This window comes from Athene cunicularia (genome assembly GCF_003259725.1).
Source record: "Athene cunicularia isolate RWA chromosome 9 unlocalized genomic scaffold, athCun1 chr9_part1, whole genome shotgun sequence".
NCBI lineage: Eukaryota > Metazoa > Chordata > Aves > Strigiformes > Strigidae > Athene > Athene cunicularia.
Genome location: NW_020799110.1, coordinates 21459879 through 21474012, shown reverse-complemented (window position 1 = coordinate 21474012; position 14134 = coordinate 21459879). Strand labels below are relative to the sequence as shown.

Genomic DNA, 14134 nt, shown 5'->3' with positions numbered 1-14134 from the left:
AGCCCCCGGGGTGACAGAGCCGGGCCGTGCCGCGGGGCCGCTCCGGGGGGCTGGTGCACGGTGGCTCCAGTGCCGGAACTTGAATTTATCTTTTTGATGCCTGTTGCCTTCAGTGTATTTGTAAGCAGTCCCTCTCATTGTGTATACTTTAACCTAAATGTTTTTAGAGCCTTGAACGGGCAGTGTATTTCTGCGCTGTGGGTCCCTGAAGGTTGAGCCTGAACCTTTCGACAAGCACGGACTTTTCATCAGAACTGTGTTCTGGCACAGAGATCGTCTTGGCCTTAATGCAGAAAGTTGCCCTTAAAAAAACCCCAAACCTATCAAAGTGGTTTTTTTAAATGCTAGAAAGTAAAGGGTTAAACAACGTTTCTGAATACTGTAACCTGAATTTCTGGATGAATCACTTGACACAAAAGCTGGCACCATGGAAATGACAGGGTGGGCAGAGTGTGTGCAGTGACCTTATAAGTCTTTTATTTTGTCTGGCCTTCAGTCTGAGATGAGCATCTAGTTCAGACCTTAAATGTTCTCTTTTACAAATTTTACAAATACAGTTTCGTGTATGTGAAAAAAACTACAGAGTAAGTGGCTCTATCCTTGACTAACTGCAAAAGCTGTCACATATGATAAGTTATTGTGCCAGTATTACAATAGTAATGGGATATTAAACCAACACAGTTTGGCAGTAAGTAGCTGTAATACTTATGCCCTGTTTTGACGTCTGTAGAAGGAGGATTAGCTCAGACAGAATTTGTAGTGGGAGGGTGTGAGTGGGATGAAAGCAAAAGCTGCTTAATTTTAATCTTCTCAAAAAGGTAACTAAAAGTAGTGCGCATGGTTCAAACACATATGTTCCTCTCTCTAATGGCTTTTAATTGTAGTCTCTTAAATATTTTATGTAAACTCAGTAGCGCTGAAATATTAATTTTTATAAGATTCAATACATGCTAAACAAGCTCCCTGTTCTGCAAAAAAAGGAAGTGTTGAGGAATAGCAGGGACTTCAGGCCTTGTGTTACATGTTTCAGTTTTATAATTGTGAACTTGCCTTTCTTTAACAGCCTTCAACTGCTTTTGGGATTTTTTAGTTTATAAAGTGGGTGTCTTGGAATGAACGCACACAAAAAGCAGTGCTTCAGGGTGTGCAAAACTACTGTCCCCCGTGGAGATTTTTCCTCCAGCGGTTTTACAATGGGGTGTGTATTTTTACATATTATCTTTCATCATGATCTCCTTAGATGAAACCTTAAGTGTCCTGTGAAGTTTCTTATGTAGGTCTTTGTTCATTTTCATAATCTCACAGGAGACCTTTGAAATTAGACGTCAGTTGAATTTTTCTGGATGCTTTTTCTACTGAAGTTGCAGAATATTTTAAAAAAATGTATTTTTTTAGTTGTAAAAGGCTTTTATCTTAAGTGTATTTGCATATTATTGCCTGAAAGATGAATGAATACATGTGGTCCTAAGTGTGGCTTTTATCTGGATTTATGGTCGGTTCTAGTTGTATATTCTCTTCTCCTCCCAAAGGTTTTTATTCTCTTAATAAAAAAAAAAAGGCAATTAATATGCAAAAAAACCCACTGTGAGATGTGTGTTGCTTACAAACATACATCAAATGAGTGTAGGAATTAAATGTTAGGCCACCTACTAACATATACTTTATGATTTACATATGATTAAGTTTATGGTTTATAAGGGATGCTACAAAGGAGATGGTGGTACCTTAATTGTTCAAGAGAGTGGAGTCTTCAAGTCTGACTCGATCAAAATGATGAAGGTGCTCCCCAGGAGTATGGCAAAGTGCACACACAGCATGCAGCTAATGCCTTAGGTGTTAAAGGAATCATTTGGTGAAGGAAGTATGAGAGAATTAAAGAAGGTGGAGTTTGATATAGGTACTACAGGAAGTTTTGGGGAGTTACTGATAAGGTGACTGAAGAGACAGCATGGTCGCTCAGCTGTGCTGGCAAGCACTTGACTAGCACACACAAATGCTGCCGGACAGCGGCCTGAAGGGCGAGGAAAGATTTGCTTAGAACCTCAATGGTCCAAATGTTGGACAAAGAGCATGGTTTGGGGCAAAGCTGTTCAAGCGGTGCATTGCAGTTGGGAACATAGCCTTTAATCTTGACTTCCTGGGAGAGGGAGTCCATAAGCAAGCTATGCATTGATTCACATTTAGAAGGTTGTATTTAAAAATACTCTAGCTTGGGTGGGAAATTTTATATAAAAATAAGAACTTAATTTGTGTAGCAAAAAGGTAAAGAAATGCTAAATGCCTGGGAGAAGACTTGAAATTTCAGGCAAGATTTCTACTTACATGGGTTTAAGTGTCGTGGTAATTTTACTGGAATTGTACTGAAATATTGCAGTACCGATAAAAAGATTGTGCTTTAAAATACATATTTTTTTTCTTCTTTGAAGTGCTTTCCAGAATGCTTTCTGTAACGATTACAGGCCAATGTGTGATATAAATTAGATAGAAATAGATATGGAAACAGTTGATCATAAAGCTACATTTAGGATGATGAAGACTGAAGGTTTATGTAGCAGCTTTCCAGAAGGATACTAGAAACATTGCACAGACCATGACACATTAAATATTTTGTTAAAATCGGGCTGCACTTTGGTGAATCCCAAATGGAGTCCCCTTAAGCAAGCATTTGGTTTTGCAAACCATTTAGGGCAGACAGTTTCGCAGATTTTATTGTCTAAAAATTGTAGCGGAAGATACAGGAGTCGACTTATGTCTTCGCAGGAGCATGCTTCCTTTGTCACACTGGATTTAGGTTAGACCTCAGAATTACTATCTTCTTGTCTTGAATACTGTCTTGAAAGTATTAGGTGGTTTCTGATTACAGCTGGGTGAGACATTTTCTTAATTAAGAGATGAGGAGTGGGAAAGTACACTGCGACAGTCAGTGTTAATGATTCTTTTCAAATAATGTCATCTTACTGTGTTCATATAATACCTGAATCATAAATGTAATGGTTTGTCCTAAGCAGAAAAAGAGAGCATTTTTTTCATTGTGGAAGATGATGATAGGAACGTTTGTCAGGAGGGCTACAAAGGTGGATGGTAACTGTGTGATTATGCTCTTAAGTGGTTGTGATGACAGGCAAGGGATTCAGAGTAAGATTGACAGGCTATTTCATATTGATTAGAGATACACAGGCCATTGAAAAGCTAGCTAGCTGGCATATTTCTTAAAAATAACTGATTTTTGTAAACTGAAGTAATTAGGCTTAGGTGTAAAGACATTGCTCAGAAAAGCTGTTTGGAAATACTATTCAGTGACTTTTCCAGCAGTTTCATCCATAGTTTCTACTGCCACCTTAAACTTCATGTGCCAAGAATGAAGTCCGTTTGCCATGGAAAGTTGTCACAGAATTCATGGCTTCCCTTGTGAAAATGAAAAAATAAACACCATAACTTTGTCTCAATGTCTGCTGTAAATTCTACAATTAACTGTACTGTGTTTTCCTAATGCTGATAGTCTCTGCTGATTAAGGGAGGACCTGTGAATACCTGCTACGCTCTGTTGGTAATGATGATTTTGAAAGGACAAAGTAATGCTGGCATCTGATCCTTGCCATATTTTTCATGCTTTGTTCATCTTCCTCACACCTACGCTGATGGTGTTGGTTTACTGATTGCCCCTCAAGTAGAAGTCTGAACACAGGCTTGTGTTTCTGTCTATGAAGGCTTTTGGGTACCTTCATGGGGAGCTTCTGTGGGCCAATAAATTGTGAAAGCAACTTTGGAACTAAGCAACAAAAAGGTGGGCTATAGGCCTTTCAAATGAAATGCCAGGACATCGTGTTTAATGCCAGCGCTGTTTACCTAAACCTATTTTTATTTTTCCTTTTGAAGAAATAATGACTGCTTGCACCTTTGTGGTCAGGTTGTTTGTAAGACGGCGTGTTTCTAGAGGTTATCTTATGCTGCTGCCATGAGGATCAAGGAAAAAACCAGGCATGACTTTTTGGCAGCAGCAGGGCAGTTCTCCCAGTATGTTGCCTCTTATTCCCCATTCAGCAGTCAGGCAAGTTGGCAGTTGTATGAAGTGTTGTGGGAAGGAAAGGGCAGGAGAAAATGCTGACTGTCTGCTAATCCATCTGTGTAATCACCATTCTGGGGTTAGATTGCAGGAAGATGGCAAAATTGCTGATACAGTCTTTTTAGACTTTTTTTTTTTTTTTTTCCCTTTCCCTCTCCAGTTATGAGCTGCCAGCTGTTGGTGATGCAATGGGTAACATCATAACCTGCAGAGATAAACAAAAGTTTTCCATTTGGAAGATGGGAAATGGAAGTGTGTATCCACCCCATAATTTTGAATCCTTGTGATTGTTTAGAGGTGGTTGAATATAGAAGTGTTGGGTGACTTGGCATATGAGGATAAGATGGAACAGATCTCATAGCAAGGCCATAGTCAGGAGAAGAAATATTTTGATATGAGGGTCAAAATGTAGCTTGAGCACAAGGATAGAATATAATGTCAGCTCTTCCATCCCTTTTGCACAAACACTTCTAACACCAGCCTGTTGCACTGCCATTTTTCACAGGTATAAAGTTTAGATAAGTTAGTAAAATGGTGTTTTACTTCATGGGGAGCTTTCAGTAATGGCCAGATCACCAGATGCTATGTTTTAGGGTAAGCTGAAGGCATGGCTAGCTAATGGTTACAGGTGGAGTTGCTGGTGAGTTGCTGGGAGAACTTGGTGATTCAGGCTCTAGCAGTTTTCCAGAGGGGGAGGGATAAAGGACTAGCTGAACAGAAGATGCAAGGTAAGATGACAAGTAGGCTGAAGAGCCTGGAGTAATGAAGTCACTGAGCTGTTATAACTTAACTGGAATCTCCCCAAATCCATTCAATCTGAATACTGTGAGCAAATCAACCTCACTGCATGAACCCCTGAGAACTGTGGGCGTGTGACCTTTTCGCCTTAGAATATATATGTGTGCAGTCAGGTTATAAACAGACCTGGTATAAGATCATCTGGAATTAAAAGAGTAAGGACAGATTTGGGAGCTCAGGTCCTATTCTCAAATTCATCTAACCTGAATGGAAGGACAGTTGTGCAGAGGAAAATACTGTTCTTCATACTAACATCATCTCAGACGTCGGGTAGGATAAATTAGACCTGGTGTGGGAAATAAACGTTTTCCTGCATTTCTGAGTTTTCTTTACTGATCTGATTGATGTCAGCTAGCTTTTAGTGTGTCCCTACAATGTTGGCTTTCAAAGTTAGTGCCAGAAGAAGGTATTTGCAGCAGAATACACCTCCTGACAGTGGAGCAGAGGGAGGCAGGTCTGTATTGGAAATGCATGCAGTGGGGAGTGTTAGAGTAGGAGACGGAGTAATTCAAAAACTGTAAAAAGTAAAAGCTTAACTATAAAAAAGTGACACAATTCAAGCATATTAACTGCTTTGCCTTTGCATGCTTTTTGGAGCTGTGATGCTATCTGATCAGCCAGTGGCTGTGACCTGTGTGTGATTAGGATCTGTGCTCATACAGTTACGAGCATATGGTATACCGTTTTAAAATGATAAATTTAAAATAATTACATTCTGGCACTGTTTTTTAAGAATGATTTAATTGTCTGTATGTTCTGGAATGGTTTTGCTGCCAGTTGAGATTCAGTTCTGGCCTGGAGCCATCAAATAATAAGGTTTCTTTCAAGTTTCGTAATAATGTTAAAAAGAGTTGCTCCGTTTCCTCTAAGGAAGTAAAAGCACTTCCTTTGTTTTTGTTTTTACTTTCCCTGCAGTTCAGAGCTGTGTGTGAACTATCATTGCATAGGAAAAGGAGTAGGAATATGGTGTCATTCTTGAAGGGGATGACAAAGAGTTGGGCTTGTGACAGATTTCCCTAGATATTGAAATTTTCTTTCCACAGGGCCACCACAATGACATGTGGGACTGGTGAGTTGTTACAGATTTTGACTTTTTTTAAATTTCTGCAGAGTAACCTTATTTCCAACCAAAAAGAGGTAGTCACGGACAGATCAAAGCACTTCTTGAGAAGTTTATCTGAATGGAAGGATCTCTTCAGCTGAGGATTTAAACGGACCAAAAGAAACCAGAGTTAAGGACACCTACTCCTTAAAATATTTTACGCTTTCATACATTTGCTGTTCAAATAAGTAAACCTAATGAGACCCATAAAATCATCATAGTTGGAAAACCAAAGTCCGAAGCATGGAAGCTTTCAACAGTTCCTAAAAGGAATATGAAAATTAAGGAAGAGGTATTAAGCTATCAATGAATTGCAGTAGTCTTTTCAGTACTTATGATTTGGGTATGCCGTGAGGTCTGACTTTTTAGAAAGGGGACTGGTTTGTGATCCAAAGTTACCTGAAGACTGTCTAAAGCTTTGGAATTTGACAGATTTTTTTATAAACTGGATTTTATTGTTAGACAACACCACAGTGAAGCTTATGTGTGGTTTGAAAGGAAGTAGTCAATGCTATATCATGTTCTGTTCAAAATGTAGCTTCAAGTTCAAAATTGCATCCATCTTCAGAGTATCTGCTGCACTCTGAGAGACCTTACAGCAGTGGGACCTTACATCTGTGGGTTTCTTCCTGTTGAATGAAGTGGTCCTTCTTAGTCTTCATTTTGATAATCTAAAATGGGTAGGTTCCTTAGAGTTGGGGACTCTTTCTTTTATATATTTTTTTTTTTTTTTTTAGCTTTTTGATTTGTTTGAGTGTGTTTGTAGCAGGTGCAGTATGAGGGAAAAGATGTTTGGGAAGGGAACATCATGAGAAACTTTGGTTCTTTAAAATGTTACAAAAATGCAGGTGGCAGAAGCATGTGCTTTTAATGCTATTGGTAGTAGAACTTTCATGGGGCTTTTTTTCTTCGGGAAGTGCAAGGACACATTTTATCTATAGCAGAGAATCAGTCTGCAGCAAATACGCTTCTGCATAAACTGTTCTCAAAGCAGTGGTCAAAGGTAGACTAATATGTAACCTAGAAAATGCAAAATTTTGTATTTTACATGCAGCTTCTCTGTATTGTCAGACAAAACAAAAATACTTGTTCAAAATACCCCAATTTGCTTCCAGTTGGGTTTTTTGTTTGCTACAGAAGGGGATGCCATTAATCAGTTTTCAATTATGACTTCTCCTATTATTTGATAGGCTTTATGTTATTTTTTATGTAACAGGAGTATAATAATTCTTTATTATGTATTTATAATTAGACAAACTGAAAGATACTGCACATCAAGTCGAGATTTTTGTTTCTGTTGCACAGGCATGAAACCCAAGGGTGTATGAAGGCCTGTGTTGTGCTCTCATGTTTGTAGAAATTGATTATACATCCATCACAAGTTAAAAAAATAACAGCAGCAGTGTAAATTGATTGTAACAAGAGGTGAGGGTGTATTTGGGCATTACACCTGCCTCTGTAAATTCTGAAGCAGGAAAACCCAATGGAAATTTGCTCTAGTGTGTTTTCATTCCTATGTTTTGGTGGCTTCCTGGGCAGCATACTGGTTTCGAAACAAGCTCAGCAAGATAACCCAGATAACACTGAGTGGCATCACAGGATCCGTTGCCATTCCTCCCCTGGCTGTGTCCTGTGATTGCAATACTATGGATCCTATGCTGGATGCAACTAGCACTAGCAAAATTAAAACTCGGGTCATATTTAGTGCTTGCAAGCAGTTACATAAATACAGACTTAAATAAAAAATATTTTTCTGAGCCAAAGAGATTAAGATTTGTTTCCAACTTGTGCACCTACAGCAATTTTGGTGAATAACCAAGGAAAGAGAAATACTGTGTGTTATATATACCTTTGGTATAGGCGCTTGTATACATGAATTATGTAGAGGTTTTGGGGGGGTTCTGTGTGTTTTTAAATTTTTAAAAAATATACAGGTACTGACAGAATTAACATTATCCAAGATCTACTAGGAAGGGTGAGAGAAAGTAATCAGTTGGGTAGGTGGAACTTGAAAATATGTAGAAGTAAAGACTCTGTAAAAGGGACCAGATTAAAGGGTGGAAATGGTTTGCAGTGGCAGATAAAGAATAAGTCATCCTCTTTTCCGTTGGAAAACAGCGAGCAGGGAAAGCACTGTGTGGCACCTATTAAAAGTACAGGAATGCTTCTCTACAGCTGATGGCAAGCCGGACCAGCTGCCATTTGGAACCCAGAAGCCTCGTGGAAGGGCAGATGTTTGTCATTGGAGAAGTCAGTACTCAGACAGTCCTTGCCAACATAAATCTCTGCTGAAGGACTGGGGTGCACAGGTTCCTGTGGGTGCAGTGTGGAGCTTTACCTGGGTGTTTCCCTTAATGCGGAGCAGAATTCAGCAGAAGTTCTTGCCTTGACTCTGAGTTCTGCCAAGTGAAGCGATATGGCAGAGCATCAGTGACTAACAAGTATGACTAAAAGTACTAAACAAAAGAGAGAATGCATGAGCTAACAAATGTGAATTTTGATGCTGACCATCACTTTGTCCTCTGGTCTAAACACATGTCTGAATCTGGCACAAAGTAGAACATAAAGGAGACTACAGATGGATTGTGTTAAAACATTTCATAATTGTTTGTATGTGCAATCCTGCTTTTCCACTTTGTTTGCAGTCAGAGCTAATTTAGACTCTTGTAGGGGCAGGGGCATGTAATCTCTGTGTCCTGGCTGATGGGAACACTTGTTCTTTATAAATAGACTGGTGAAGCTGGTAGGAAGAAAAATGTCTCTGCCATCAGGATGGTGCCAGAGCCTGGGCATGAAGGCAGCAATCTGTGTCTCTAGCTTGAATCTCTGAAGGGGAAGGTGTTGTGGGAAGAGAGGGAAAGGAGATGAAATTTAAAATGTTTTTATTTATTTATCTTTATGGGAAGGATGTGCAGGGTGTAGGGGTTATATTTGAGTTGCAGCTATTCAGAGCTTGTCTTGCATGTACTGATGATTTCAGGAATAGCAGAGAGACTGGAGATGGTAAAGGAGTATAGGGCAATGGCATCATCTCAAAGGAAACAGATGTTTGCAGTACCTTATATTTTGGCACTACAGTTTCCTTCCTCTCTAAGTTAGTTTGTGCGCTTACTTGTGTTTCTCTTATGGTTCTAGGGACTATTGATTATGTAGAAATAACAGCAGTACTGATACCCTTTAATGACTAGATGTCAAAATTACTGTGCTTTGTCTTTAAAAAAATACTGGTTTGGTGTTCAAGTGTGATTTTGAAATATTACTGAATAAAAAGGATATGTAGAGGTCACAATTCTGGTATTTCTTCCAAAAATTCTTGTTTGAATTGTCAGAAGCATTTGCTTTTAGAAGTGGTTCCTTGCAAGGTGATTAGTGGTCAGAGTAGGGATAAGCTAATACACCTAAATGGTGTTCTGTGGAAGTGTGAAAAAGATTGAAGAATCAAACATTTAATGATCTTTTCATGCTTTTTAACAGTTCCCACATTCTGGTCCTGCCAGTGTGTCCTCCCTCACCCCCCTCCTTATCTTTGTTCAAGAAAACACAGGTATAATTTAATCAGAAAACTGATTTAAGTCCAAGGAAATTTCAGAACCAGGGAGATCTCTGGCTGCAAAGTAAGTTCACTTCCAATGCTGGGAAACCCAGACAGGGTAGTTGTAATGTTATGATGTTACGTTACATTAACTACAACATTAATGCGCTAAACATAACTTTAATATAGATGTTTCTGCATGACTGTTTATTTAAAGATTCATAGACTTGTAGGTTCTAATTTAAATAAAAGAAATATACTCTAAAGAACTTAGACTGCCAAAAATCAAATGCAAACCTGAACTGTGTAAAAACTTGTTCGGCTTGTGTCTCTTAGCTGCTGATCTTGGAAAGAAGGCAGCTCATAATGTTGATTTGAGTAGTACAGTATGGAAAAGCTGAAACTGTCCTTTGAAGGATGTAAGCTGAAGTTGTAAGCTGAAGACTGCTTTCCTAGAATTTCCAGCATAAAACTGTTATGAGAGTGCTGCTCAAACCTGAAAGCTGGTTAGGAGAAGGATATTTAAAATATTCACTATGTTATCTGCTTGTCCACATTGAGATTTAAAAGCTAAGATCTAAGAGTCAAGTGGACATTTTATTTTGAGAACAGCAGATTATCTTCAAGGTGTGGTCAGATTTCAGTATGGCTAATGGTCCCTTCATCACTTCTGGCTGCTAAGCAACTCTTTACCTTTGCTTATTAAATCTAGTGGTAAATTTGCTGCACAATGAAAATAATGAGTGCTGTAAAGAGGGACAGAATTGTTTAAGAGCTCTCTGTTAGCTTTAATGAAGTGAGAACTTGTGTTGGTTGCTTTGGCAGACTGGGCAATACTGCTGTGGCATTTTCAATAGCTTTTGCACATCTCAAAACCAGCTATGCCAGTATGAGGATTTTAGAACTGACTACATAAGGAAGAAACTTGGAATAGGAGAAAAAAGACATTTAGATGTAGATATTTTAATGTTCTAAATACAAACTCTTAATAACTTAGCTGTTAGGTTTTTGGTATCTTTTTAAAAATCAGATGCTTGCTGCTAAAATGTTAAGTAATTTGAAAATAAAATTATCTTGTAAGTAGCTATTACAGAATCACAGAATCATATAGGCTGGAAAAGACCTTAATGATCATCTAGTCCAACCATTAAGCTAACACTGTTCTCAACTCTACCATATCCCTCAGCACTATGTCAGTGTGACTCTTAAACCCCTCCAGGGATGGGGACTCCACCACCTCCCTGGGCAGCCCATTCCAACATCCAGCAACCCATTCTGTAAAGAAATGCTTCCTAATATTCAGTCTAAACCTTCCCTGGGGCAGCTTGAGGCCATTCCCTCTTGTCCTATCTCTTGTTACTTGGTTAAAGAGACTCATCCTCAGCTCTCTGCAACATCCTTTCAGGTGAAGGGCGATGAGGTCTCCCCTCAGCCTCCTCTTCTCCAGACCAAACACCCCCAGTTCCCTCAGCCACTCCTCATAAGACGTGTTCCAGACATTCACCAGCTTTATTATTAGTTTTTACATAGCATGTAAAAAGCATAGTTTCTACATAACATGTAGATATGCCCTACTGGGTATGTGCTGCTTCCTGCTGGAGTGGTACGCATGGCTGTTTTTTTTTTTTTTTTTTTTTTTTTTTTTTGTATTGACACTGCTGACGTGTTTATACTGTCAGTCAGCTTCTGTGTTTCCTGTGGTTACAAACTTCCAGCATATAAGTCATGGGGTGAGCTAACAGGAGTAACATTACTGAACAAGTTTTGTTTAATTTTTTCAATGATGAGCTGGTTTTACTTTTTTAGAAATGCAGTTTTTTATGCCAAGTGATCTGACCTAGTTCTCATAAATGCTTTTTTTTTTTTTTAAATAAAGCTTGTTTCTGAGGGGAAAATGAATTATGATTAACAGTATTGCAGATATTAGCTTTGTTACTTCGTGATGCCATGCAAGATGCAACTTTAGTGTTGCAGGAATAATATGTCCAGTTTAAATTGCTGCCGTCAGCTGCAGGGCTTTTGGAGGGTTTCCTCAATGTAAGGATTACAGGCATGAGTAACTAAGCAGGTCATGCTGACCAGAGAATTGGTTCTGCTGAGTGCTCCTCTTTCCTCTCCGTTCTAGTGCTTGCCGTAGACCTTTGTAGCACTGATCAATTTAGTCAAAACCACAAGATCCCAGCCACTATTTTTCATTTGTGCAGGAAAAAGAAACAAAACCTTTGAAGCACCAAAGAAAAGGTTTGGCTTGCATGACTTGCTGACACAACTATGTTCTGTAATTTCCAGTTCAAGAGTATGAAGTTCTTCAGCTGTCTGAGGATGTCTGGATGCTGGACTTGTGGGGTTTAGTAGATGAAAAATGTATTGCCTGGTAGTCTCTTGCCAAATGGCTGGGGAATGATTGATAGAGCATCATGGGCTAAAATGCAAGAAAGATGGAAGTCTTCATTATAATTGTATCAGGAACTGTCACCTTCATTTCAGATGTCTTCAAAACAGGTTTTGTCAGAAATAAGCCCTCAGATGTAGATGAAAGAGAAAAGATGCATCAAAAAGCAATTACAATTAAGAACTCTGTTCTGCAGTGTAGAGACATCAGACTAGTAAGTGAGTCCCTGTGTTCTTCCGTGACTTTTTCTTAAATTATGAATGTTACTCCAAATCAACCTTATGTTGTCTGTAGGCTTTTTGCTCTGGGCTCTATAAGCTTGCTACAAAATATACTTCTATCAGTCTTTGGCATATAATTAAGTACAGACTTAGTGCTACCTTCCTTTTTGACCAGAGTCACCATTTTTCTTTGTTTCATTGCGGCCACTTCTGCTTGCTTGTATTTCAATAGACAATGTAATTTTGATGTACCACATCAGATAAATACAGTAATTTTATTAAGGCAGACTTTGAAGAGTACTATTGATTATTTATGGAGACATGCTATTTTAATCAAGTAAATTCATTTAAGCTGTCATGGTAAGTGTAATAATGTGCTTACGCTTCATACTAGATAGTAGGTCTGTATTCTAGATGGATATCGGTGATTTAGAGGATGTAACAGTGTCAGTCAATTGGCACAGAAATTTGGCAGTTGTGGTTCAGTGTCATGTTTAACCTCACAAGTGCTTTGAAAGCATTGATGTCAAGTTATTTTCAGGGCCTGACTTAAAATAATGAAAAGAAACAGCTTAGTCAACCCTGCAAAAAATGTCGTCTTTGTTTTGCACAGGAGGAGGGGTTGCTGGGGGAGAGGTTCCATGTGGAGAACTAGCTGGCAATACCCAGCTAGCGTGGAACAAAAAGTAGGTTAGTCATGCCAGCTGGTCTGCTGGGAGCTCCATGCTTAGCCCAGGCTCCTACCAGACATGCGTGCTCCCAGCATTTTTAGGTAATTATTAACTTTTCCAGTGAAATGGCCTAAAGCAGAGAATGTGACTTGACCAGATTTTTCCAAGAGTCTAGCAGGGGCTTGGCTAGTCTCCTGGCTCCCTGGCCTGGCCTGCAGTTGTAGGACTGTTTTTACCCTTGTGTGAGCATGCAGCAGCCTAGCACCTTACACTGGCATGTGTTGTCACTGCCTTGTGAGATCAGGTAAGAGCTGAGGGTGCTCCAAATGCTGTGAGTCATTCTGGCATGTTCTGATGAGTTGAGACATTTGGGTCATGTTTAAAATAAAGATGTTCAGTGAGTCAGTAGGTGGGTGTACTGCAAAAGGTGGCTCAGGTTGCCTTTTAATTACCTACATTTTGATATAGGGTGCTTTATTGACTATCCGTCAGAATGCCTAGACTGCTTATGTGTGTTACACTTACAATTACTGTTGGTGAAATAAGTTTAGCGTTCTGTATGTTGTCTTTATCAAGTCCTGCATTCATAGAAGCTTAGAATCATAGAATGATTTAGGTTGGAAAAGACCTTTAGAATCGCTGAGTCCCAGCTGTTAACCTAGCACTGCCAAGCCTACTAGGCCTGCTACTAACCTGTGTCCCTAAGTGCCACATCTGTGTGTCTTCTACACACCTCCAGGGATGGTGACTCCACGACTTCCCTGGGCAGCCTGTTCCAATGCTTGACAACCCTTTCAGTGGAGAAATTTCTCCTAACAATCCAATCTAAACCTCCCCTGGTGCAACTTGAGGCCGTTTTGGTCTTGAGCAAAAGCCCTGTTCTCAGGGGTGAGCGTAAATCACTGCTTTTCTGGCACACGTCAGGAGCTGCTGCCAAAACACTGCTGCTCCCAGGACCGAGTTCTGCCTCTTCTGCAGTGGTGTGGTGCTCACTCACCTTTAGAAGCAATAACTACTTACTTCTTTCTGAGGCAAAGAACTAAGGCCCATGCCTGGAGCCTAGTGAGGCGATGTGGTCAGCCGTTGGTAGGATTGACCTTTGAGTGCTGAGAGCTTGCAGCGTGGAGGTGGCGAGGCTGGGGCATGACCTGCACTCTGGCCCATCCGCAGAGTAAACAGATAAAGATTGGTATTCTCTAAATGTCACGTTAGCAGCAGCCGCTCTGCAACCCTGCAGCCTCTTGCTGTGTGGTAGTATATTCTGAACACCCAAAATGCGTTTTGCTGTGTGGTTTTATGCTCCGTCTGCATATAAAAATAGATTTGTGGGGAGATAAGGTTGGTTAGCTTTTTAT

The 14134-nt window shown here is 39.7% G+C and overlaps 1 protein-coding gene across 3 annotated transcripts in view; it reads left to right on the top strand.

The window, feature by feature from the left end:
• The window catches only part of PXYLP1 (2-phosphoxylose phosphatase 1), a 59210-nt gene that overhangs the window by 426 nt on the left and 44650 nt on the right, over positions 1 to 14134 (top strand). Inside the window, exon 1 of one of the 3 annotated variants that reach the window (XM_026854757.1) lies at positions 1176 to 1198. The exons of 1 other annotated variant lie outside the window; for it this stretch is intronic. The gene's annotated coding sequence lies outside the window, so the exon portion shown is untranslated. Of the gene's footprint in view, positions 1 to 1175; positions 1199 to 5640; positions 5931 to 14134 lie in introns of those variants that run through there. One more of the 3 variants, XM_026854756.1, reaches the window with a different exon arrangement.